The sequence below is a fragment of the Ceratotherium simum genome, chromosome 20 (assembly GCF_057802395.1).
Source record: "Ceratotherium simum simum isolate JZ-2026a chromosome 20, ASM5780239v1, whole genome shotgun sequence".
Classification (NCBI taxonomy): Eukaryota; Metazoa; Chordata; class Mammalia; order Perissodactyla; family Rhinocerotidae; genus Ceratotherium; species Ceratotherium simum.
The window spans coordinates 54,538,247-54,557,130 of record NC_141919.1 but is presented as its reverse complement, the minus strand read 5'-3'; positions in this window follow the sequence as shown (position 1 = coordinate 54,557,130).

The following is an 18,884-nucleotide window of genomic DNA, read 5'->3' as shown; positions in this document are numbered from 1 at the left end:
TTCGCCCCAGAGCAAAGCATGGAGCAGATCTGCTCTTATTTTCCAGCATCAGCTTCATGACGATCCTCTGTGTTTGGTCGTTTTTTTCTAATTTTGCAAACATTGAAGAAAAGCTCAGCGTGATTATTCAGACTTCCACAAGGCCCTCGCCTACAGCAGCCCGCACACTCGTTCCCACTGGCAAACGTTTGGTTATCGCTCTGCTTACCCACCTCAGCCCCTCGGAGGAGAGCGGCGGCTCAGGTCCAGAGAAGCGCTCTGTGCGAGCGTCATTCCACTAGCGGAGCTCCGTTTCTTTCTTGGAGAGGTGGGTTTGTGGGAATCAGGGGTCTTCCTTGCTAAGACCCTCTGCAAGGCTGTGGGTGTCTCCATGGGAACTGCACTGCGATTTTTATAGTGAGCACTGGGACACCTGAAGGAGCAAATAAAATCTGACCTCCTGTTGACAGCAAGATGCCGAGACAGCCGCGCACACAGCGGCCCAGGCAGTTCCCGTGCTTCTTGTTGAGCGGTGGGGCACCCGCAGCCCGCTCTCCTCCTGGGGCTCTCACCTAGGACGCTGTCTCCCTGCGGGCCCGCTGACTGAAGATGGCTCTAGCCTCCGTCTGCGCTGCATTTGTGTGCACAATGGAGTTTCTCCTTTTTCCTTTGAGGAAGAAGGTAAGGAAGACAGGAGAGCAGACGGAGGCGAGGAGATCACACCACCTGTGGCCCCTGTCTCAGCGTGGGCACGAGAAAGGGTACTGCCAGGGACACGGCTAATCTGAAGTCACTCCACCCCTGTGTGGGCGGTACAATGAACCTCTTCCACGGGCTAAGCTGGACCACGGCTCTTCTGGAAAAGATAATAACCCCTTGAAAATATCATCTAGAAAATAATATTTAGAACTTCCAGGGAAAGGTGGCTGGTCACCTCTCCCAACATCTGATGATAAGAATGTGAGAAACACAAGCATGAATGATCATCAGGCAGCCAAGGAGGGGGAAGGGAAGCAAGGCCACCACCTCTGAAGTGATGGTCAGACCAGCCGGCTTGGCTTGGAGAAGACTCTAACCTCAGAACACTCTCCCTAATAAGGAGGGAGAAGTGGGTGAACAAATCTGAGAACCCTCTCGAATGCCCCTCTTCCCACCACACTATTGGGAATGGGAGGTAAACGGGGAAAAGATGCAGAGACCTGAGGGAGGAGAGCCCCCCCTCTGACTGCAGGGCCAGGGTGGGGAAGGGCAGCCAGGCCTCCAGGCTCGCTGTTTGTGCTTCTTCAAGCTGGGAGGACAGTGGAGAAAAGGCAAAATTATTACTCACAGAGATCTAACAGTTCTGATGAAGAAGCAGACACCTAACGGAAGGGAAGGGAAAAAAGGAACAAAATCCATCCACTCCCCGGAAGAAGGAGAGACACTGGGAGAAATGACAGTTCAGTCCCAGCCAGGGAGGAGGTGAACCACAGGAGCCAACGCGGACGGAGGTGAGGCCTCCCTGGCAGGCGAAAGAGGCCTCACCACAAACCCAAGGATCAGTGCGTGGGGATAAACGGCTCTGATGGATGGTTGAGCCAATTGCAGAAGCGATAGAAGCCGGCGGTGTCTCAGCCCACCTGAGCGGGCCCATCCTGAAGGCGGAAGGACAGAGTGGTTGCCATGTCCAGTGCTTGCTGCCCGCTGGGAGTGGACGCAGCAGCTTTCAGGGCAGTGGGGGACACTGGGACCCGTTCCAGAGAGTAGAGCTGCCTCAGGTGAGCAAGACTTCAAGATGGTGAAGTGGGGACGCCCCAACCCCTCTTTTCTCTCAAACCTTAAGAAAACAACGGGGAAATCAAGAACAGAAATGGAAATTCCAGCTTAAATAACGTAAGAGAACACCTCTAATGCCAAATCTCAATATACTTGAAGCGGGGCAGCCGAAGGCAGGGGGAATCCAGAAACCATGAGAATGAACACAACATGACCTGACCTCACAGGAAGCTTGGAGAGCAGGACAATGGGCCCAGACAAGCCAGCTCTCTGCAGCGTGCCAGCCAGCAAGGCTTGTTGCGTTTCACAGAAGTATTTGACGAGAAAACCCTCGAGGAAGTAGTTACGTTGATGTTAGTTCGTGGAAAATACAAGTACTGTGATGGCTACCACGAGTAACAGCAGAAACGGAGAAGAGCGGGTGGGAGGACTGTTGCTGTCTGGTTGCCATGGGAGCGCAAGGACGAGAGAACCAGCCACGGATGGGCCTGGGCTTCCGTTTAATTACAGTCTTATCTTCAATGTTTGCAAGAAGATCTCCCAAGTCAGTGGCTTTCAGCCTGTTTTGTTCTGGACCATCGGTAAGAAATACATTTACTCTTACAGACGCACCTGCTGGTATGTTTGTATTACTAGCAAAATTTTCACTTAAAAGTACATACTCTTATTACATATGATCCATTCTGATGTTTTCTGTATAATTCTATTCTACTTTATTTTTTAAATGCAGACATGGTCATAAGATCCTAAGATGATCCCCAATGATCTCCACCCCCTGGAGTTCACACCTCTGTATAATCCCCTCCCCTTGACTGAGGGCAGGAGCTGCAATTCATTTCTAACCAATAGAATATGACATGGTGGGGGAAATGCAAATCAAAACTACAATGAGATATCACCTCACACCCGTCAGAATGGCTATAATTAACAAGACAAGAAATACCAAGTGTTGGAGAGGATGTGGAGAAAGGGGAACTCTCATACACTGCTGGTGGGAACACAAATCGGTGCAGCCACTGTGGAAAACAGTATGGAGATTCCTCAAAAAATTAAGAATAGAACCATATGATCCAGCTATTCTACTTCTGTGTATTTACCCAAAAAACACAAAAACATTAAGTCAAAAAGATATTTGCACCCTTATGTTCATGGCAGCATTATTCACAATAGCCAAGACTTGGAAACAACCTAAGTGCCCATCAATGGATGAACAGATAAAGAAGATGTGGTATATATACACAAAGGAATACTACTCAGCCATAAAAAAGATGAAATCTTGCTATTTGCAACAACATGGATGGACCTTGAGAGTATTATGCTAACTAAGCAAAATAAGTCAGACTCAGAAAATCAAATACCATATGATTTCCACTCATAAGTGGAAGATAAAAACAACAGCGACAACAACAACAACAAATAAACACATAGATACAGATATTAGATTGGTGGTGACCAGAGCGGAAAGGGAGAGGGAGGAGGGCAAAAGGGATAATAGGGCACGTGTGTATGGTGATGGATGGTAATTAGTCTTTGGGTGGTGAATGTGATGTGGTCTACACAGAAACTGAAATAATGATGTACACCTAAAATTTAGATAATGTTATAAACCAATGTTACTTCAATAAAAAAGATACATCTAATACTATTTGAAAGAAAGTTCAATAAATTTTCTAATATCTGAAAAAAAAGAAAAACAAATATGATATGGTGGTCACATGCCCCTCACATGACGACATTACATCAATATGTCTTCTGTCTTGGCAAACTGGAGCAAGAGAGTCTCCTCGCTGGATCGATGAAGTAAATGGCCACCTTGAGGAAGCCTGTGTGACAGGGAACTGTGCACAGTCTTTAGGACTCGAGAGCAGCCCTCAGCCAACAGCCAGTAAAAATCCAGGGCCCTCAGTCCTACAGCCACAAGGAAATGAACCCCACCGATATCCTGAATGAGCCCAGAAGTGGATTCTTCCCCCCTTGAGCCTCTAGATGAGACTGCAGCCCTGGCCAATACATGGATCGCAGCCTTGTGAGACCCTGAGCAGAGGACCCGGCAAAGCTGTGCTCAGTCTCCTGACCCACACAGACTGTGAGACAACAAATGTGAGTTGTTTTAAGCTGCTAATTTTGTGGTAATTTGTTAGGCAACAATAGACAACTAACTCAGCAGGTCACAACCCACCAGACAGATTTCATGATCCATTCATGAGTTGTAACCTGCAATTTGAAAAGCACAGACTTCGTCAAGCGAAAGCCAGAAATATTTTTGGAATCTGTAGGAATGTGACCTTGTGATGATAACAAATCTCTCAAGTATATTTGTTATAGGAAGTTGAATGTATGTGCCTAAAGAAGAGAACTAAACAAGTGTAGCACATGAGTATTTAAAACTATGATTCAATTTGTTTCCTGAAATAAAGGAAGAATAATATCTGCATGTTAAAAAGCATATCATGTTATGGGGAAAAACGGTATAGGAAAATCATCAGTGACCCATACCCTGGTAAGGTCATTAGACTTGAAAAATAAAGACACAATAATTTAGACATCTGCTGAAAAAGATCAAGTGTCTGAAAAGGAGTACAATTATAAGACTTGGTTCAGACTGCTCACCCAGCACGGCAGAGCCTGCGGTGTGTTCAAGAACACCTCGTGTTCTCTTGCCCCGGCACAGGGCTCTTCCACCGCATGTCCCCACACCTGTGCAGATGGGGGGCATCGACCAGATCTGGCCAACAGGAAGTCAGCGGAGTGGCGTGTGCCACTTGGCGCCTAAGTGTTGAAGACGCAGCTTTGCCCTCTCCTTACGCTGCCCGTCTGCCAGCTCAACTAGAGGCCAGTCAACTAGAGGCCAGTCAACAGTGGACACTGGAGACTGGTGCATCCACGTGATGACAGAAGCCTAGTCACTGCATTAGCATGTGGAATTGTGCTTTATTGCCAACCAGAAACACCCCCTTCACAGTATTTTGTGATAAGAAATACATTTTTATTATCCCTGCACTATAATATCTTTTGGGGTCCATTTTTATAGGTGTGGGCAGTACTAGTACATCAGTGTTCAACAGTAGAAGGAGTGAGGTTGTGCTTTTAAAGATCTAGGGACGAAAGCATGACCCAAGATTTTACAGTCAACAATTAGTTATCCGCTTGTATACAGAACAAACATTCTCAAGCATGCAATAGCTCAAGGAATATGGTTCTCCATGGGCCTTTTAAAGATAACCTACTGGGGAATGAATTTTAATTAATTAAACTCTAACAGAGAAATTGTATCAAAAAGATTGACCATAAGCACTGAAAACATTTAAATGTGGAATTAAAGTTTTACAACAAAATAGCAGGGTTATAAAAAATGGCAGTGGAGAAATAACACTGTAAATAACAAAACCTTGGAGGTGGAGTGGTAAAGAAACAGGAAGTCATTCAGATTCACTATATCACTGTCTTTTATAGCAGGTGGCATAAAGACATTTTCAAAGCGGAGGACTCAAGCAATAATAGAGGTATAATTTTATCTATAGGCATAAAATAAACAATAAAAAACCTAGGAATTATAATATAATCAAGAAAAATGAGTGGTAGAAAAGAGGAAGATTAGTGAGGCGAGGTGAGAAGCAGTAGGAGTATATTAACTGCCTCTTCGTTCATCCAAACCAAGCCTACGTTTTCTAGATACCATCTAGACAAACACTGAATTAAGTAGCTATGCAAAGTAATTGTTGTAAAGGTAAATCTATAATTAAAGAGAAATCATAAACTTTCTAAATTACATTTCTAAAAAACATTTAAAAAAAATAAAGACATACAAGACAGACAAAAGAAAATACAGGACATACAGGAAACATGATTTTTTTTTAAAGAAGCAGTACCCCAAGAAAGCGTAACACACAGTGATAGAGCCGAGACCAAAGACATTTGCCATAAGTGCTAATCGAACAAATTTACTCATTTAAAAAACCTCAGAAGGTTATTAGGAAAATTGGACATCCACATGCAAAGAATGAAGTGGCACCCTTATCTCACACCATATACAAAAATTAACTCAAAATGGATCAAAGACCTAAACATAAGACTCTTAGAAGAAAACAGGGGAAAAGCTTCATGGCATTGGACTTGGGAATGATTTCTTGGATATGACGCAAAGCAAGGCAACAAAAGAAAAAATAGATAAATTTACTACATCAAAATTAAAAACCTCTGTGCATCAAAGAACACAATCAACAAAGGGAAAAGGCAACCTATAGAATGGGAGAAAATATTTGCAAATCATCTATCTGATAACGGGTTAATATAAAGAATATATAAGAACTCCTATAATTCAACAACAACAAAAAGACAATCCAATTAAAAAATGGGCAAAGGACTTGAATAGACATTTTTCCAAAGAAGATATGCAAATGGCCAATAAGCACATGAAAAGATGCTCAGCATTACTAATTCTTAGGCAAATGCAAACTGAAACCACAGTGAGATACCACCTCATACCCGTTAAGATGGTTACTATACAAACAAAACATAAAATACCAAGTGTTGGCAAGGATGTGGAAAAATTGTAACCCTTATGCAGTGTTGATGAGCATGTAAAATGATGCAACTGCTATGGAAAATAGTATGGTGGTTCCTCAAAACATTGAACAGAGAACTACCTTATGATCCAACAATTCCATTTTGGGATACATACCCAAAAGAATTAAAAGCAAGGTCTTCAAGAGATGTTTATGCACCCAAGTTCATAGCAGCATTAAATCACAATAGCCAAAAGGTAGAAGCAACCCAAGTGTCCACTGACAGAGGAATGGATAAGCAACATGTGGTGTACACATACAGTGGAGTATTAATCAGCCTTAAAAAGGGAGGGAGTTCTGACACAAGTTACAGCATGGGTAAACCTTGACCTTATGCTAAATGAAATAAACCAGTCACAAATAGATGAATACTATATGATTTCACCTAGATGAGGTACCCGGAGTAGTCAAATTCATAGAGACGGAAAGCAGAAGGATGGTTGCCAGGAGCTGGGGGAGGGGGAAATGGGAAGTTCTTTAATGGGAACAGAGTTTCAGTTTTGCAAGATGAAAGGAGTTCTGGAAATGGATGGCACAACAAAGTGAATGTACTTAACACTACTGAACTGTACACTTAACCATGGTTAAGATGGGGGCCGGCCCAGTGGCGTAGTGGTTGAGGGCGTGTGCTCCACTTTGGTGGCCTGGGGTTCACCGGTTCGGGTCCCGGGCACGCACCGATGCACCGCTTGTCAAGCCATGCTGTGGCAGCGTCCCATATAAAGTGGAGGAAGATGGGCATGGAAGTTAGCCCAGGGCCAGTCTTCCTCAGCAAAAAGAGCAGGATTGGCAACAGATGTTAGCTCAGGGCTGCTTTTCCTCACACACAAAAAAACAAAAACAAAAAATGGTTAAGATGGTAAAGTTTATGTTATATGTATTTTACCACAATTAAAAATAATTTTTAAAAACTCAGATGGAATCATAAAGCAAAACCCAATGTATATGTTATATATGAGAGACAGTTCTAAAATAAAGTAACTTAAATCCTGAATGTCAAAGATGGGCAAAGGCATACCAGGCAAATGAAAACAGAGAGAAAGCAGAGGATGCACTGTTACTATCAGAGAAGGTGGCGTTTAGGACAAAGAGCATTCAGTGTGATAAAGGAAGGCCATTTATGAACGGCAAGAGTCACAGCCTCAGTACCAAATAGCCCAGCAAGGGAAATGTTACCTAAATGCTACATGAAATACAAGGAGACACTGACAGAGACATTTTGGAATTAGGAGACTTGAGTTCACTCCTGTTAGTCCGTGCTAAATCAAGTAGGGAGAAATAATAATAATTAAGTCTACAAAAGCCTAGAAGACATAAAAAATAAGGCAGATCTAATTGATTCGTGTAAACCCTATTCACTGTAACAAGGAATACATCTTTTTAAGTGTTTATAAGACAGACAAATTAACCGTATATTTGGCTAGTCTATCAGCTGGAAAATTTTATTTGCATCGTCCATCAGTTTCAAAATCTTTTCCCACAATATATAACTATTTATTCATAAATGAGATAATTGCACTATTGACAGTTTCTAATTTGTAAAGTAAATACAGAAAGTTTAAGGGCTTTCTTTTTACTTCCCAAGCATACATCTTTTGCATCCTTCTTTGAGCAATGCTGCACTAAACCACAAAGAAGACTTTAGGGAAAAGACAAAGGCTGCATTTGGCTTTCTCTGGTCTCAGGTCAGTAAAATTAGAATTAGTTAAAGAGACTAGGAAAAACCCTTGCTACTTGTATATCTTTCTAAAATCTCTTAATTCATTTGGATCAAAGAGAAAATTATGCTAGTTGAGAGTTGAGAGCAATAGCGTCAATACTAAAGCTAAAGCATTTGCTTAGAGAAAACTCCAGCGAGTCGAGTATTCATTTTAATAAGCAAAAAAGAATGAAAATAAATAATTTAAGCATCCAACTCAAGAAGTTATAAAAAGAACAATAGTTAAGAAACTAAGGAAACTAGAAGGAAGAAATTTTAAATTATAGGAGAGAAAAGTGATAAAGCTAATAAATCTAAAATCAGCTAAAATATATGAAAGAATATTTGAATACCTCGTAAATAAAATAGATTATTTACTAGGGAAAAATACAAATGGAAACTGTTTAGAAAATATAAACTATCAAGTATCAAAAACGAGAGACTGGTTTCAGAGGGCTACCCCCATGGGGAGAAAAGCCCCAGCATGCACGATACACAGATGGCTTCACAAGTGAAGTCTACAGACCCTGAGGAACAGAGAGGCCAAAGATATTTAAACAGTTTCCAAAGCCCAGGGGAAAAAAAAAAGAAAACATTATAAAATTATTATGTAGTCAGCATAATGCTGATACCAAATTCTGAAGCGGATAGCACCAATAAATAACATTTCAGGCAATGTCAAATATAATTATGAATGCAGAAACCCTAAGTAACATATTAGCAAATAGAATCCAACAGCACTTCATATCATGATCAATTGTTTTCATAACTGGAATAAAAGGATAGCTCAATACCAGAAACTCTATTAATAAAATGAATCATATTTATAGATAAAATTGGAAAAACATATGATTTTCTCCATAGATATGTTGGAATGAGATTTGATAAAATTTCAAAATCCATTTCTTAAAACCTCTTAATAAAAAAAAGAAAGATAGAGGCTGCCCCGTGGCGTAGTGGTTAAGTTCGGCACACTCTGCTTCAGTTCCCGGCGCGGGCCTGCAACACTCATTGGTGGCCATGTTGTGGTGGCGACCCACATACAAAATAGAGGAAGAGTGGCACGAATGTTAGCACAGGGCGAATCTTCCTCAGCAAAAAAAAAAAAGAAAAAAAAAGAAAGATGAATATTTTCTTAATAATTGATGTAAAATCCAGCTGCATATTTAATGGAGAAATACTGAAAGCTTATCAATAAGGCAGACATAAGACAAGGATGTCCACCATTTTTCAACATTGTTCTGGAGTACTAGATGATGAAAGAATTTTCAGCATGGAAGAAAGGAGATATAGATATAGGATAGATGTTAAATGAAAACTTTACTGTCTTGAATTTGAGTTATAAATATAAACTCACAATGTATTTTCTTCTTAAGAAACAAAAAAATGCTAAACTTACACCTTAGTTCTGTCCACTGATAAGTCTAGAAACAATAACCAACCCAGAATTGAGAACCTTCCCTAGCCCCAGACTATGGTCTTTATTGCCCTTTCTCACTTCAACAAACCAGGGCTCCTTGAACAGAAGGCTGATTCCTGGTGAGGGACAGGAGTCACCTGAAACATCTTGTCACACCAGATAGCAAAAAAGTCAGGTTGTGTCAAAAGGACTTGGAGCCAGCTTGAAAGAGCTCTCACTGACCAATGATGGGACAATCTGATCATCCATAACGCAGTGGATTGAAGCATATTGAATATGTTTAAACACATTGGTTCATAACAATGTTAAATACATAACACCAAACACGCCCAACTCCCCCCCCCCAAAAAAAGAAAAGAAATTAAAAAGCTTTAAAAGCTTATTGTCACCTCTGGAAGAAGTTAAAGGAGATAAAAAAACAGGCTTTCAAGCTTTTATCTTACCTTCTCTTTATAAATTGAAGTAGATGAGAAGCTAGTATTCCAGCTAATAAATTGAAGATGATGGCCGATATGATTGGTTTCAGTATCTTGCAATCCCTGATGAATTAATGGATGTAAGCAATGAGCATCAATGGCTGCTGACATTACAAAAAGATAGACAACCAGACACATGGGCCTTCCAGTGGAAGAGCACAGAACTGTGAGACATGCCTGCCCAAATAATCAAGCCAGAATCCAGTTGAGTATCTAGATGTGACTACACATCTATCAGAAATACAGAGAGCAGAGGAAGGTATTAAACACAATCAAGAGAACTTTGGACTGATCCCACTTATAAATATTAATGCAAAAGTCTTAATGAGATATTAGTCAACAGAGCTCGTCAGTCAGTTATAAAATCATAAACCACAGCCGAGTAAAGGATCATGTCAGTCATGTAAGGACGGGTCAATATCAGGAAATCTACAGTGTAATTAATCATATTAAAAGTCAAAGAGAAAAACTATGTGATCATTTCAGAATTCATTCTTGATTAAAGTCCTAAGTGTAACAGAAACAGAAGAAATTCAATTATTCAATAACATATGTATATATAACTTAATGGTGAAATACGCCATTAAAATCAGGCGTGTGTGGCTGTGCACTACCTCCATTATTTAAGGCTATTCTCATTATTAATTATTGGACAAAAGAAAGAAATAAAGTATAATTATAGGAAAGAAGAAGGCAAAAATATTTTTATTTGTAGATGATATGATTATATTCCTGGAAAACCTAAAAGAATAAAAATTTTATTATAAGGAAAAAAGACTTCAGCCAGATGGCTGGATCATCACCATCTTCATAGTAACTGCTATCCATGTGCCAGGTCCTGGGATGGATATTTCTTATGTGTGAACTTGTTTCATTCTCATAACAATTCTGTGAGGTAGACATTCTTACTATCATCCCAATTTTACAGACGAGGAAACCGAGGCACAAAGAAGTTAATAATTTGCCCAAATCACAAAGCGAGTAAGTATTGGAGCCATTATACACAATCAATGAGGTTCATATTTGCAAGCAATACCCACTTTTAAAAATTTCCACTGGGCAGGCCCCATGGCCTAGTGGTTAAGTTCGGCACACTCCACTTCAGCGGCCAGGTTCGGATCCCAGGCGTGGACCTACACCACTCATTGGCAGCCATGCTGTGGTGGTGACCCACATACAAAACAGAGGAAGATCACCACAGATGTTAGCTCAGGGTGAATTTTCCTCAAGCAAAAAGAGGAAGATCGGTAATGGGTGTTAGTTCAGGGCCAATCTTCCACAGCAAAAAAAGAAAAAACAATTTTCCCATTGATAACAACAACCTAATTAGAAATATCTAGAAATGTGCTTATCAAGAAATGAAGAAGAGCTCTATGAATAAAACTTTAAAAGAAAAGAAAAAAGATGATGAAGAGCAGAGTTACTGAATTAGTGGTGACTTCTAACCTAACTGGTTGTCTAGACCGTCAGTCTCCAGAGTCACATGTGAATAAATGTTGGAATAAATGTCTATGTGGGGCCGGCCCCGTGGCTTACTCGTTAAGTGCGCACGCTCCGCTGCTGGCAGCCCGGGTTCGGATCCCGGGCGCGCACCGAAGCACCGCTTCTCCGGCCATGCTGAGGTGACGTCCCACATACAGCAACTAGAAGGATGTGCAACTATGACATACAGCTATCTACTGGGGCTTTGGGGGAAAAATAAATAAATAAATAAAATTTAAAAACTGTAAAAAAAAAATGTCTATGTGCTTCTCTGACGCAGTGAGGCAATGGGTGTCCTGAGAATAAGCAGAAGTCCCGTAGTGAGAGTGGCCCTCACATTCATTCGTTTGCTTTCAGCTCATTGTAGCACATTAAAGTTTGCCTACATCCAACTAAGTGAGTTTATAGGTTCTATTATTAAATTGAGAAACTTTACATTGAGAGTCATTGTAATGATATGTAGAACAACCAGGAAAGTCTTTTGTATTCATGGTAATTTGCAGATTATCTCATAATAAAATATTTAAATGAGGTTTTTAGCTTAGACATTATGTAAGTTAGCATAAGTGAGCCCATCTTGTTACGCTAAATGGCCCCAGCCCCTCTTCTGTGTGACTACTTGCCCTCTGCACATACTCTAAACAATTCACATGCTCTCCTGATTTATGGCCTCCACTTACATATGTACTCCCCAATAGCTTGATGAATTAAAACTTTGTTCTATGAGTTTCTCTCCAGGAACAGGCTGACCACAGGTGGGAAACACACCTACAAGGTATCCATCACAGCTGACAGAAGAATGGAACAATGTGATGCCTGGAGCCCGTCACACCTGGAGACCAACATCCCTGGACCCCCTCCTCACTGCCCATTTTCCCTTTATAACAGCCTCAAGAATCTGTAATCTTTCAAGATGGTTTTTTGAGACATTAGTCACCCGTCTTGCGATTTGCTGGCTAATCTAATCTAATTAAAATTCCTTTCTCGATCCCTAACTCGTTGTGATTAATTGGCTCAGACAGAGGTGAACAGAGCATGCCAATGGCTTGGTAACAATTACAACAAAATGTTATAATGTTGCTAAATTTTTCAATGACTAAAGGTGTCTCTAAGTAGTTTGTTACTTAGAAGATATTTTCAAAAAATGATCAAGATAAATCTCAGGTTTTGACAATAAGAAAAAGATAACCTCCTTTCTGAAAGAAAAGTGACAGGATGAGAGCATTTTTGCTGCTGATATGTAATTTTGTGTCATTGTGAAAAATCTTATAACACACTTAAAAATTGGGGAATGGAGTTTTTTTAAACATGTTTTGAAATCTTCCAAATGAAGAACCCACTTGATAAAAATAAAAAAAGTAAAACATCTACTTATTACTAAGCAAGACCTCCTGATCCACATCAGGAAAGAAGAAACGGACTCCCTTAGAATCTTTGTAGAAGCAGTGGATACGCTCGAACTGCAGGAGTCAAGACCCAGGAAAGGCAGCCAGAGCCCACATCCTCCCCCTGGATTCATGGGTGTTTCAGAGAATCCTTTTCACCAGTGATGGAGATGAAAAGCAAGTACCAAAATAAGTGGAATCTAGAAGCAGACCTTCACATGTCTGTGTCAAAAGGTGCAAATCAAATTTTTAAAAAATAATGATGCACATTCAATCACACTGCTCTGTTATTAATAATATTTTCTAGTAAAAGCAAAATTTTTTGTATCATTAAAAAACTGAAAACATTTTAAAACAGTGCTATTTCATCTTCAATTTATCCTTTTTTACTTCTTTTTTGTGTATATGTTATAATGTACATAATGTATAATGCAGCTATATAGTTAAATACTTGAAAGATAATCTATACAAACCTATAATAAATCTAAATAAATATATTGGGGGGCATACTAGCCCTTTTTTTTAACTGCCTAGGGTACATGTTAGAATTTAGAGATTCCCATATCGATTTTCCCAAATTGATAATTATTTGGTGATTGAATCATCTCTTTTGGCTGTCCAGCAGCTGGGTGGTTGGTTGTTCATGAAAGTCTGCCCCTCGAGACGTTACAGAGTGCTACTAGTTAGTTCACTTGAAAAAAGCAAAGTGAGGTAGAAACACACAAGCACTCAGCACCGTCTCTGCTGACAGAGTTGCATTTGATGATAGAAGAAAAGATCTAATTGATCTAATCTCAGTTTTTCCAATTAAGATTCTTGTTTTTAAATTTGTATTTAAGGATTTAAAAGCCAGTTTCTTAATAGTTTTTACTGATTAGTAACACTGAAAATAACCGGATTCCTACGTGAGTCTGTCTGACATTACATATTATTATTATCATCATTATCATTTACGTTTGCCTCTTCACTTTTGTGGTGGGCCAGTAACCAGACAGGTCCCTAACACGCCAGGTTTCCTTTTTCTCTGTTAGAAGAGATAATTCACCAGCAAAAGGGCCGCAACAGGCCAATCGCGTGATCATTAACTACTCCCTATCAGTTACATGCTGCTCCCTTAAAGGACCTCAGCTGCACGTGGTCTGTAGGAAGTCCCGATGCCCATGTCACCCCCCTGGGGGGCCTGAGGTCGTTGGTCTGGGGATCAGCCTTTCCCAGCTCCCCAGTTAAAGGGATGGGAACAACAGCCCAGAGCCTCGTTGATGTGACTGCGATCATAGTAAGGGTCAAACCACATCTGTCTGTCTGTCTGTGTGGGAGGCAGCACTGTGGGAGCTGAGGGGCCCACCCCATGCCAACGCTCAGTGTCCCTGGTGCCCTTCAACTCAGGCATTAGTTCCATATCATTTCTACCACGATTTTTTGTTGTTGTTGTTTTTAATCTTGATGCTAAGCTCTTCTCAGGGTTTAAAATGATTGTGCAGGGTTAGCTTTTTGTATGAAGTAGAGAAAATATCATGAGATGCTTTCATGATGCAGCAGAAGTCATGAAAATGGAGTTGTGCATTAGACACGCACAGATCCTTGTTAATGGAAAAAGAACAAAAGCTCTATTGCCTTCCGTCTCCCTAAAAATATAAGCAGCTAAGACTTTGGAAATGCAGATGGAAACAAGAAAGAAAACTGTGGCTAAGGAGCACAGGTGCCTTGAATCTCTTTAATTTTGGAACAGAATTGAACAGGATTTACAGAGGAAGGACATGCGAAAGAGAATTGGGATCTTGACAAGCTATGATTTATCCCCTTTTATGTTTTTAGCCAATAAAGCCAACAATTTAAAAGACTGTCACATTCTTGGAGTCTCATAAGTTGGACATCTTTTAAATTGAATTTCCAGTGAGATGCTCTAGAATGGAGGATGCTGATGTTACTGGTCCAGGCTGCACATGTCAAGAACCACTGAGCTAGAAGATTATTGCAATAATCCAGGTGACAGAAGATGAATCTGAAAGAAGGCAATGGTGAAAGAGGCAGGGACGAATTTGAGAAACATTTAAGAGTCAAGGTTAATATGACTGGATGATGAATTTGGAATTGGTGGGTGGGCTGCCAGGTCTTCACATTGAGTGACATGGTGGGAAATACGCCAACCAGGGATCTCGGGATGTGTGGAGTAAGTCTGAGCGGAGAAGATAAAGGTTCTGCTTTGGCCCGTGGAGCTGAGGGGCTAACGCGACGTCTACTGTAGGTGTCCAGGAAGCAGGTTGAGACATAGGTCTGGAGTACTGAAGAGAGATTTGTCAGGAGTGAGATTTGAGAATCATCGGCACACGGGCTGTGTGAAGCCACAGATGTGGGCCAGATTGTTCAGGAAGAATGAATGGCCACAAAAAGGGACCATCCTTGGGGAGGACAGAGGCCAGATTTTTTGAGAATGACCTTGCCATTGAGAGACTGGGTGAAGGAGGAAATCCTGAAAATTCAGGTGACTAAGAAGAAAGACGCGGAGCAGTGGAGAATGGAAGTCATGGACACCGGGAAGCCAAGAATGAGGGGGGAGCGGCCACCAGTGCCAAGCATAACAGGAGGAGAAGGCGAGAAGGACGGATCGTCCCCGGGGATTTATGGTTTTGGATAAAATTGGAGTCAGTGCCCCAGTGGTTTCAAGAGAGGGAAAGGGCAGAAGCTAGATTTCAAAGAGGGTTGAGCCAGAAAGGAGAACAGAGAGAAATGGAAGGGTGAAATAATTTTAGGAATTTGGCTATGAAGAAGACACAAGGTGGAAAACGTTCTCTTTAGTTCTCCAGATAAAATGACGCAATCGTGTTTATATCCTGAAGAAAGAAGTACAGAGAGGAATTATACCGCTCCGTGGACCATGTGGAGCAAGGTGCCTGCTGAAGGCTGGGATGAGGGGGCTCTGGGAGACCGGGGGATGGAGGAGCCCTGGCGGGGTGGGAGCACCACCCACTGAGCAGTGAGGAAATACAGATGTCAGTCAGGCCGGAAGGAGAGGGATGCTCGAGGGGGTTTAACTGAAGAGACTGAACTACGGGTATGGGCAAAGGACGGAGAGGAAACCTAAGGACTAGGAAGCAGTAAGGTGATATCACCACAAGGCCTCCAGGGGTGCGGGGGGGAGGAGGAGGTGTAACCGCAGCCTGTGAAAGCCAGAGCAGGGTGTATGACTGTGTGGACACAGGGGACGTGGCTGTGTGGATGAAGGGGAGGTGGTTGTGTGGACACAGAGACCGTGGCTGTGTGGACGGGGGGAGGTGGTTGTGTGGACACAGAGAGTGAGGCTGTGTGCACACAGCGGAGGTGGCTGTGTGGACACAGGGGGCGTGGCTGTGTGGACACAGGGGAGGTGATTGTGTGGACACAGGGGGTGTGACTGTGTGGACACAGGGGAGGCGGCTGTGTGGACACAGGGGGTGTGACTGTGTGGACACAGGGGAGGTGGTTGTGTGGACACAGAGGCCGTGGCTGTGTGGACAGGGGGCGTGGCTGTGTGGACACAGGGGAGGTGGTTGTGTGGACACAGGGGAGGTGGCCGTGCGGATACAGGAAGCATGGTTGTGTGGACACAGAGGCCATGGCCATGTGGATAGGGTCAGATGCAGGGGGAGTGCCTTCGGGGAGAATCTGCAGATTTGCTAGAAAAGGGAGCAAATGACTTGTGAGTAAGGAAAGGAGATTGACTTGGGGTTTTGTGGTTAGCAGTTGGGGCCGAGGTGCAAGTGGGAGGAGCTTGTGTGGTTTTAATCTCCTGCAGTCATCAAAGGACAGAGCATCCGGACTTTCTGGGGCTCAGGGGAGGTGGGCATGGGGGTTGAAAGCTGTCAGCAGTTAGACATCAACAATGGGGTCAGACTATTACAGCTCAAAGGCTAAGAATCTGACTTTTCCTCAAACCTCAAAATAATCTCGCATCAGAAAAGTAAATGAATGATATTACCGGGAAGTTTGAAAAACAATATTCAAAAGCTACAATGACCCTGGATACTTCTCCAGAACAAAGGGCAGCCAACGTGTGTGATCACCAGGAGCTCAGTCATCACTACCTCACACACCAGACGGTCAACCATCCCGCCTTCAGTGTGCTTGTCATCTGGGACCAGACAGAGCCCAACACAGTCTTCAGCAAACATAAGAATTCTCTCTGAATTTATGGGTCTAATTGCAATAAGAACACCCTGAATTGTCCGAGAAAAGCCAACAAGTTCATACTGATGTTATCACGAGCCATCCCTGTGGTTATCATTTTATAATTTATAAAAATAAAGAGAAGGAGGAAGCAGCTGTCCGCCCTCAGAGAGCAGCTCTAGACCCATGCGCTATTCATTGACACCAGAAAGGAATGATAGCAATTTCAAATGTCTGACTTCAGAGTTTGTGTTGTGTACGGCAGGGTACAGATGTTTCTGCTCCTTCTCCCCCGATAATAATTGCAAGCCGGGAGAATGAGAGAGAGAGAAGAAGGAGAAAGAAGCACAGACGCTGTTTAATGAAGCTAGGAGCCCACTTCAGCCCCAATCACCACACACGAATAGATAAAGGACTGAAAACTGCTTCAACAGAATGGGTGGAACGAACCTGAAATGTCCCCTGAAGACTGACTCATCCCGCAGAACGTGGAGTCGCTCAGAGATTGAAGACGCGGAAGGCAGGAGAAGGGTGTGGACAGGAAAACGGTAGGAAAGGATGCAAATCTCTGTAAGAAACTGCCAGGACCCTGGACATCCACTCGCACCAGGAAAGCCATGCAACTTCCCTTTTAAGGTAGGCTGCCTTCCAAAAGGCTGGAGTTATTTCCCACGCCTGGGTTGGCCTCGAGACTTGCTTTAACCGACAGAATGTGGTAGAAATGACATGGGGCCGACTCTGAGCCCAGGATTCAAGGCCTCCTTTGGCCTCCACTCTCTCTCTGGGAACCCCACTGGGCTGCCATGTGAACCAGCCCCTTGGATGGGGGAACAGAGGGCCCCTCCCACCTGCCACAGCCTCCCAGGCTGTCACAGCCTGCCAGCCCTCAGAACAAAGCAGCTAACTGCCCACAGCTGACCGTAGAGTTGTGAATGAGCTGGACAAACCGCCCTCAGAGCCCACCCTAGATTGCTGACCCATGGGGTCTTCAGCTAAATGAGTGGTGTGTTTCTTTAAAACCACTATGTTTTGGAAGTTTTCTTGGAGTTTTTATTTGTTTGTTTTTTTAATGCAGAAAAGTTGACAGATTCACCTTCGTGGGACGCTAGCAGTTTATTCCCTGGAGAAATTGAACCAGAAAGCCTCTTGACTCAGGGTCACCAGGTAAGGCAGTGGGTAGGGGTGAGGTTTGGACCTGAAAACAGGGAGGCTGAGACGTGCACACCTCCACCTAGTTCTTGTCCACTGCCCAGGTCCAGAGCCACAGCGTCTGGGCACTACTTCACAGGAAGGAGGAGAGAGCAGCCTCTCTGGAGACACCCAGGGAGCCCAGAGGACCCTGAACAGGGACATGACGTAGGAGAACTGCATCAACCTGCTCCCACTGGGCCACTGCACCATCAGACCTGAGGGGCCTTCCAGTTACAGCAGGAAAAGTCACAGATACTAGAAAACCCAGCTTCCTGCCAGGTCACACCCCCTCCACCACCTCCATGCAGAAATGTCAGCAACCTTTACGTGCATTACTCCCAAATATTAAAGAACATCCAAATGTGGGGCAGGAAAAATTCTTCCTTTACCCTCTTAGGCTCAGTCACTGAGGCTTGCAAATCATATTGATAAAAGACAGATTGACAGGAGAAAAAAACCAGAGTTTATCTAGGCATGCAATGTGCATACACATGGGAGAACTGTGATGAGTGACTCACAGGGGTGGTTAGAATTTGGAGCTTTTATTCCATCTTAACAAAGGGTGATAAATCGTGGAGAGGTGACAAGACAAAGGAAAAGGGTTGTGGGCTTCTAGGGGAGGTAATTGTGGGAAGGTAAATATTTGGGGGAATTCATGGAAGATGAGGGATATTTTAGGAAGTTTTGTTTGTGCAAGTGCAACTTGGTGCCGACTTTCTGTCTCCAGTGATAATAGCTGTTTGGTTGTGATAATGGTCTCCTCCTGGTACGGGAGAGGAGAGGGGACAT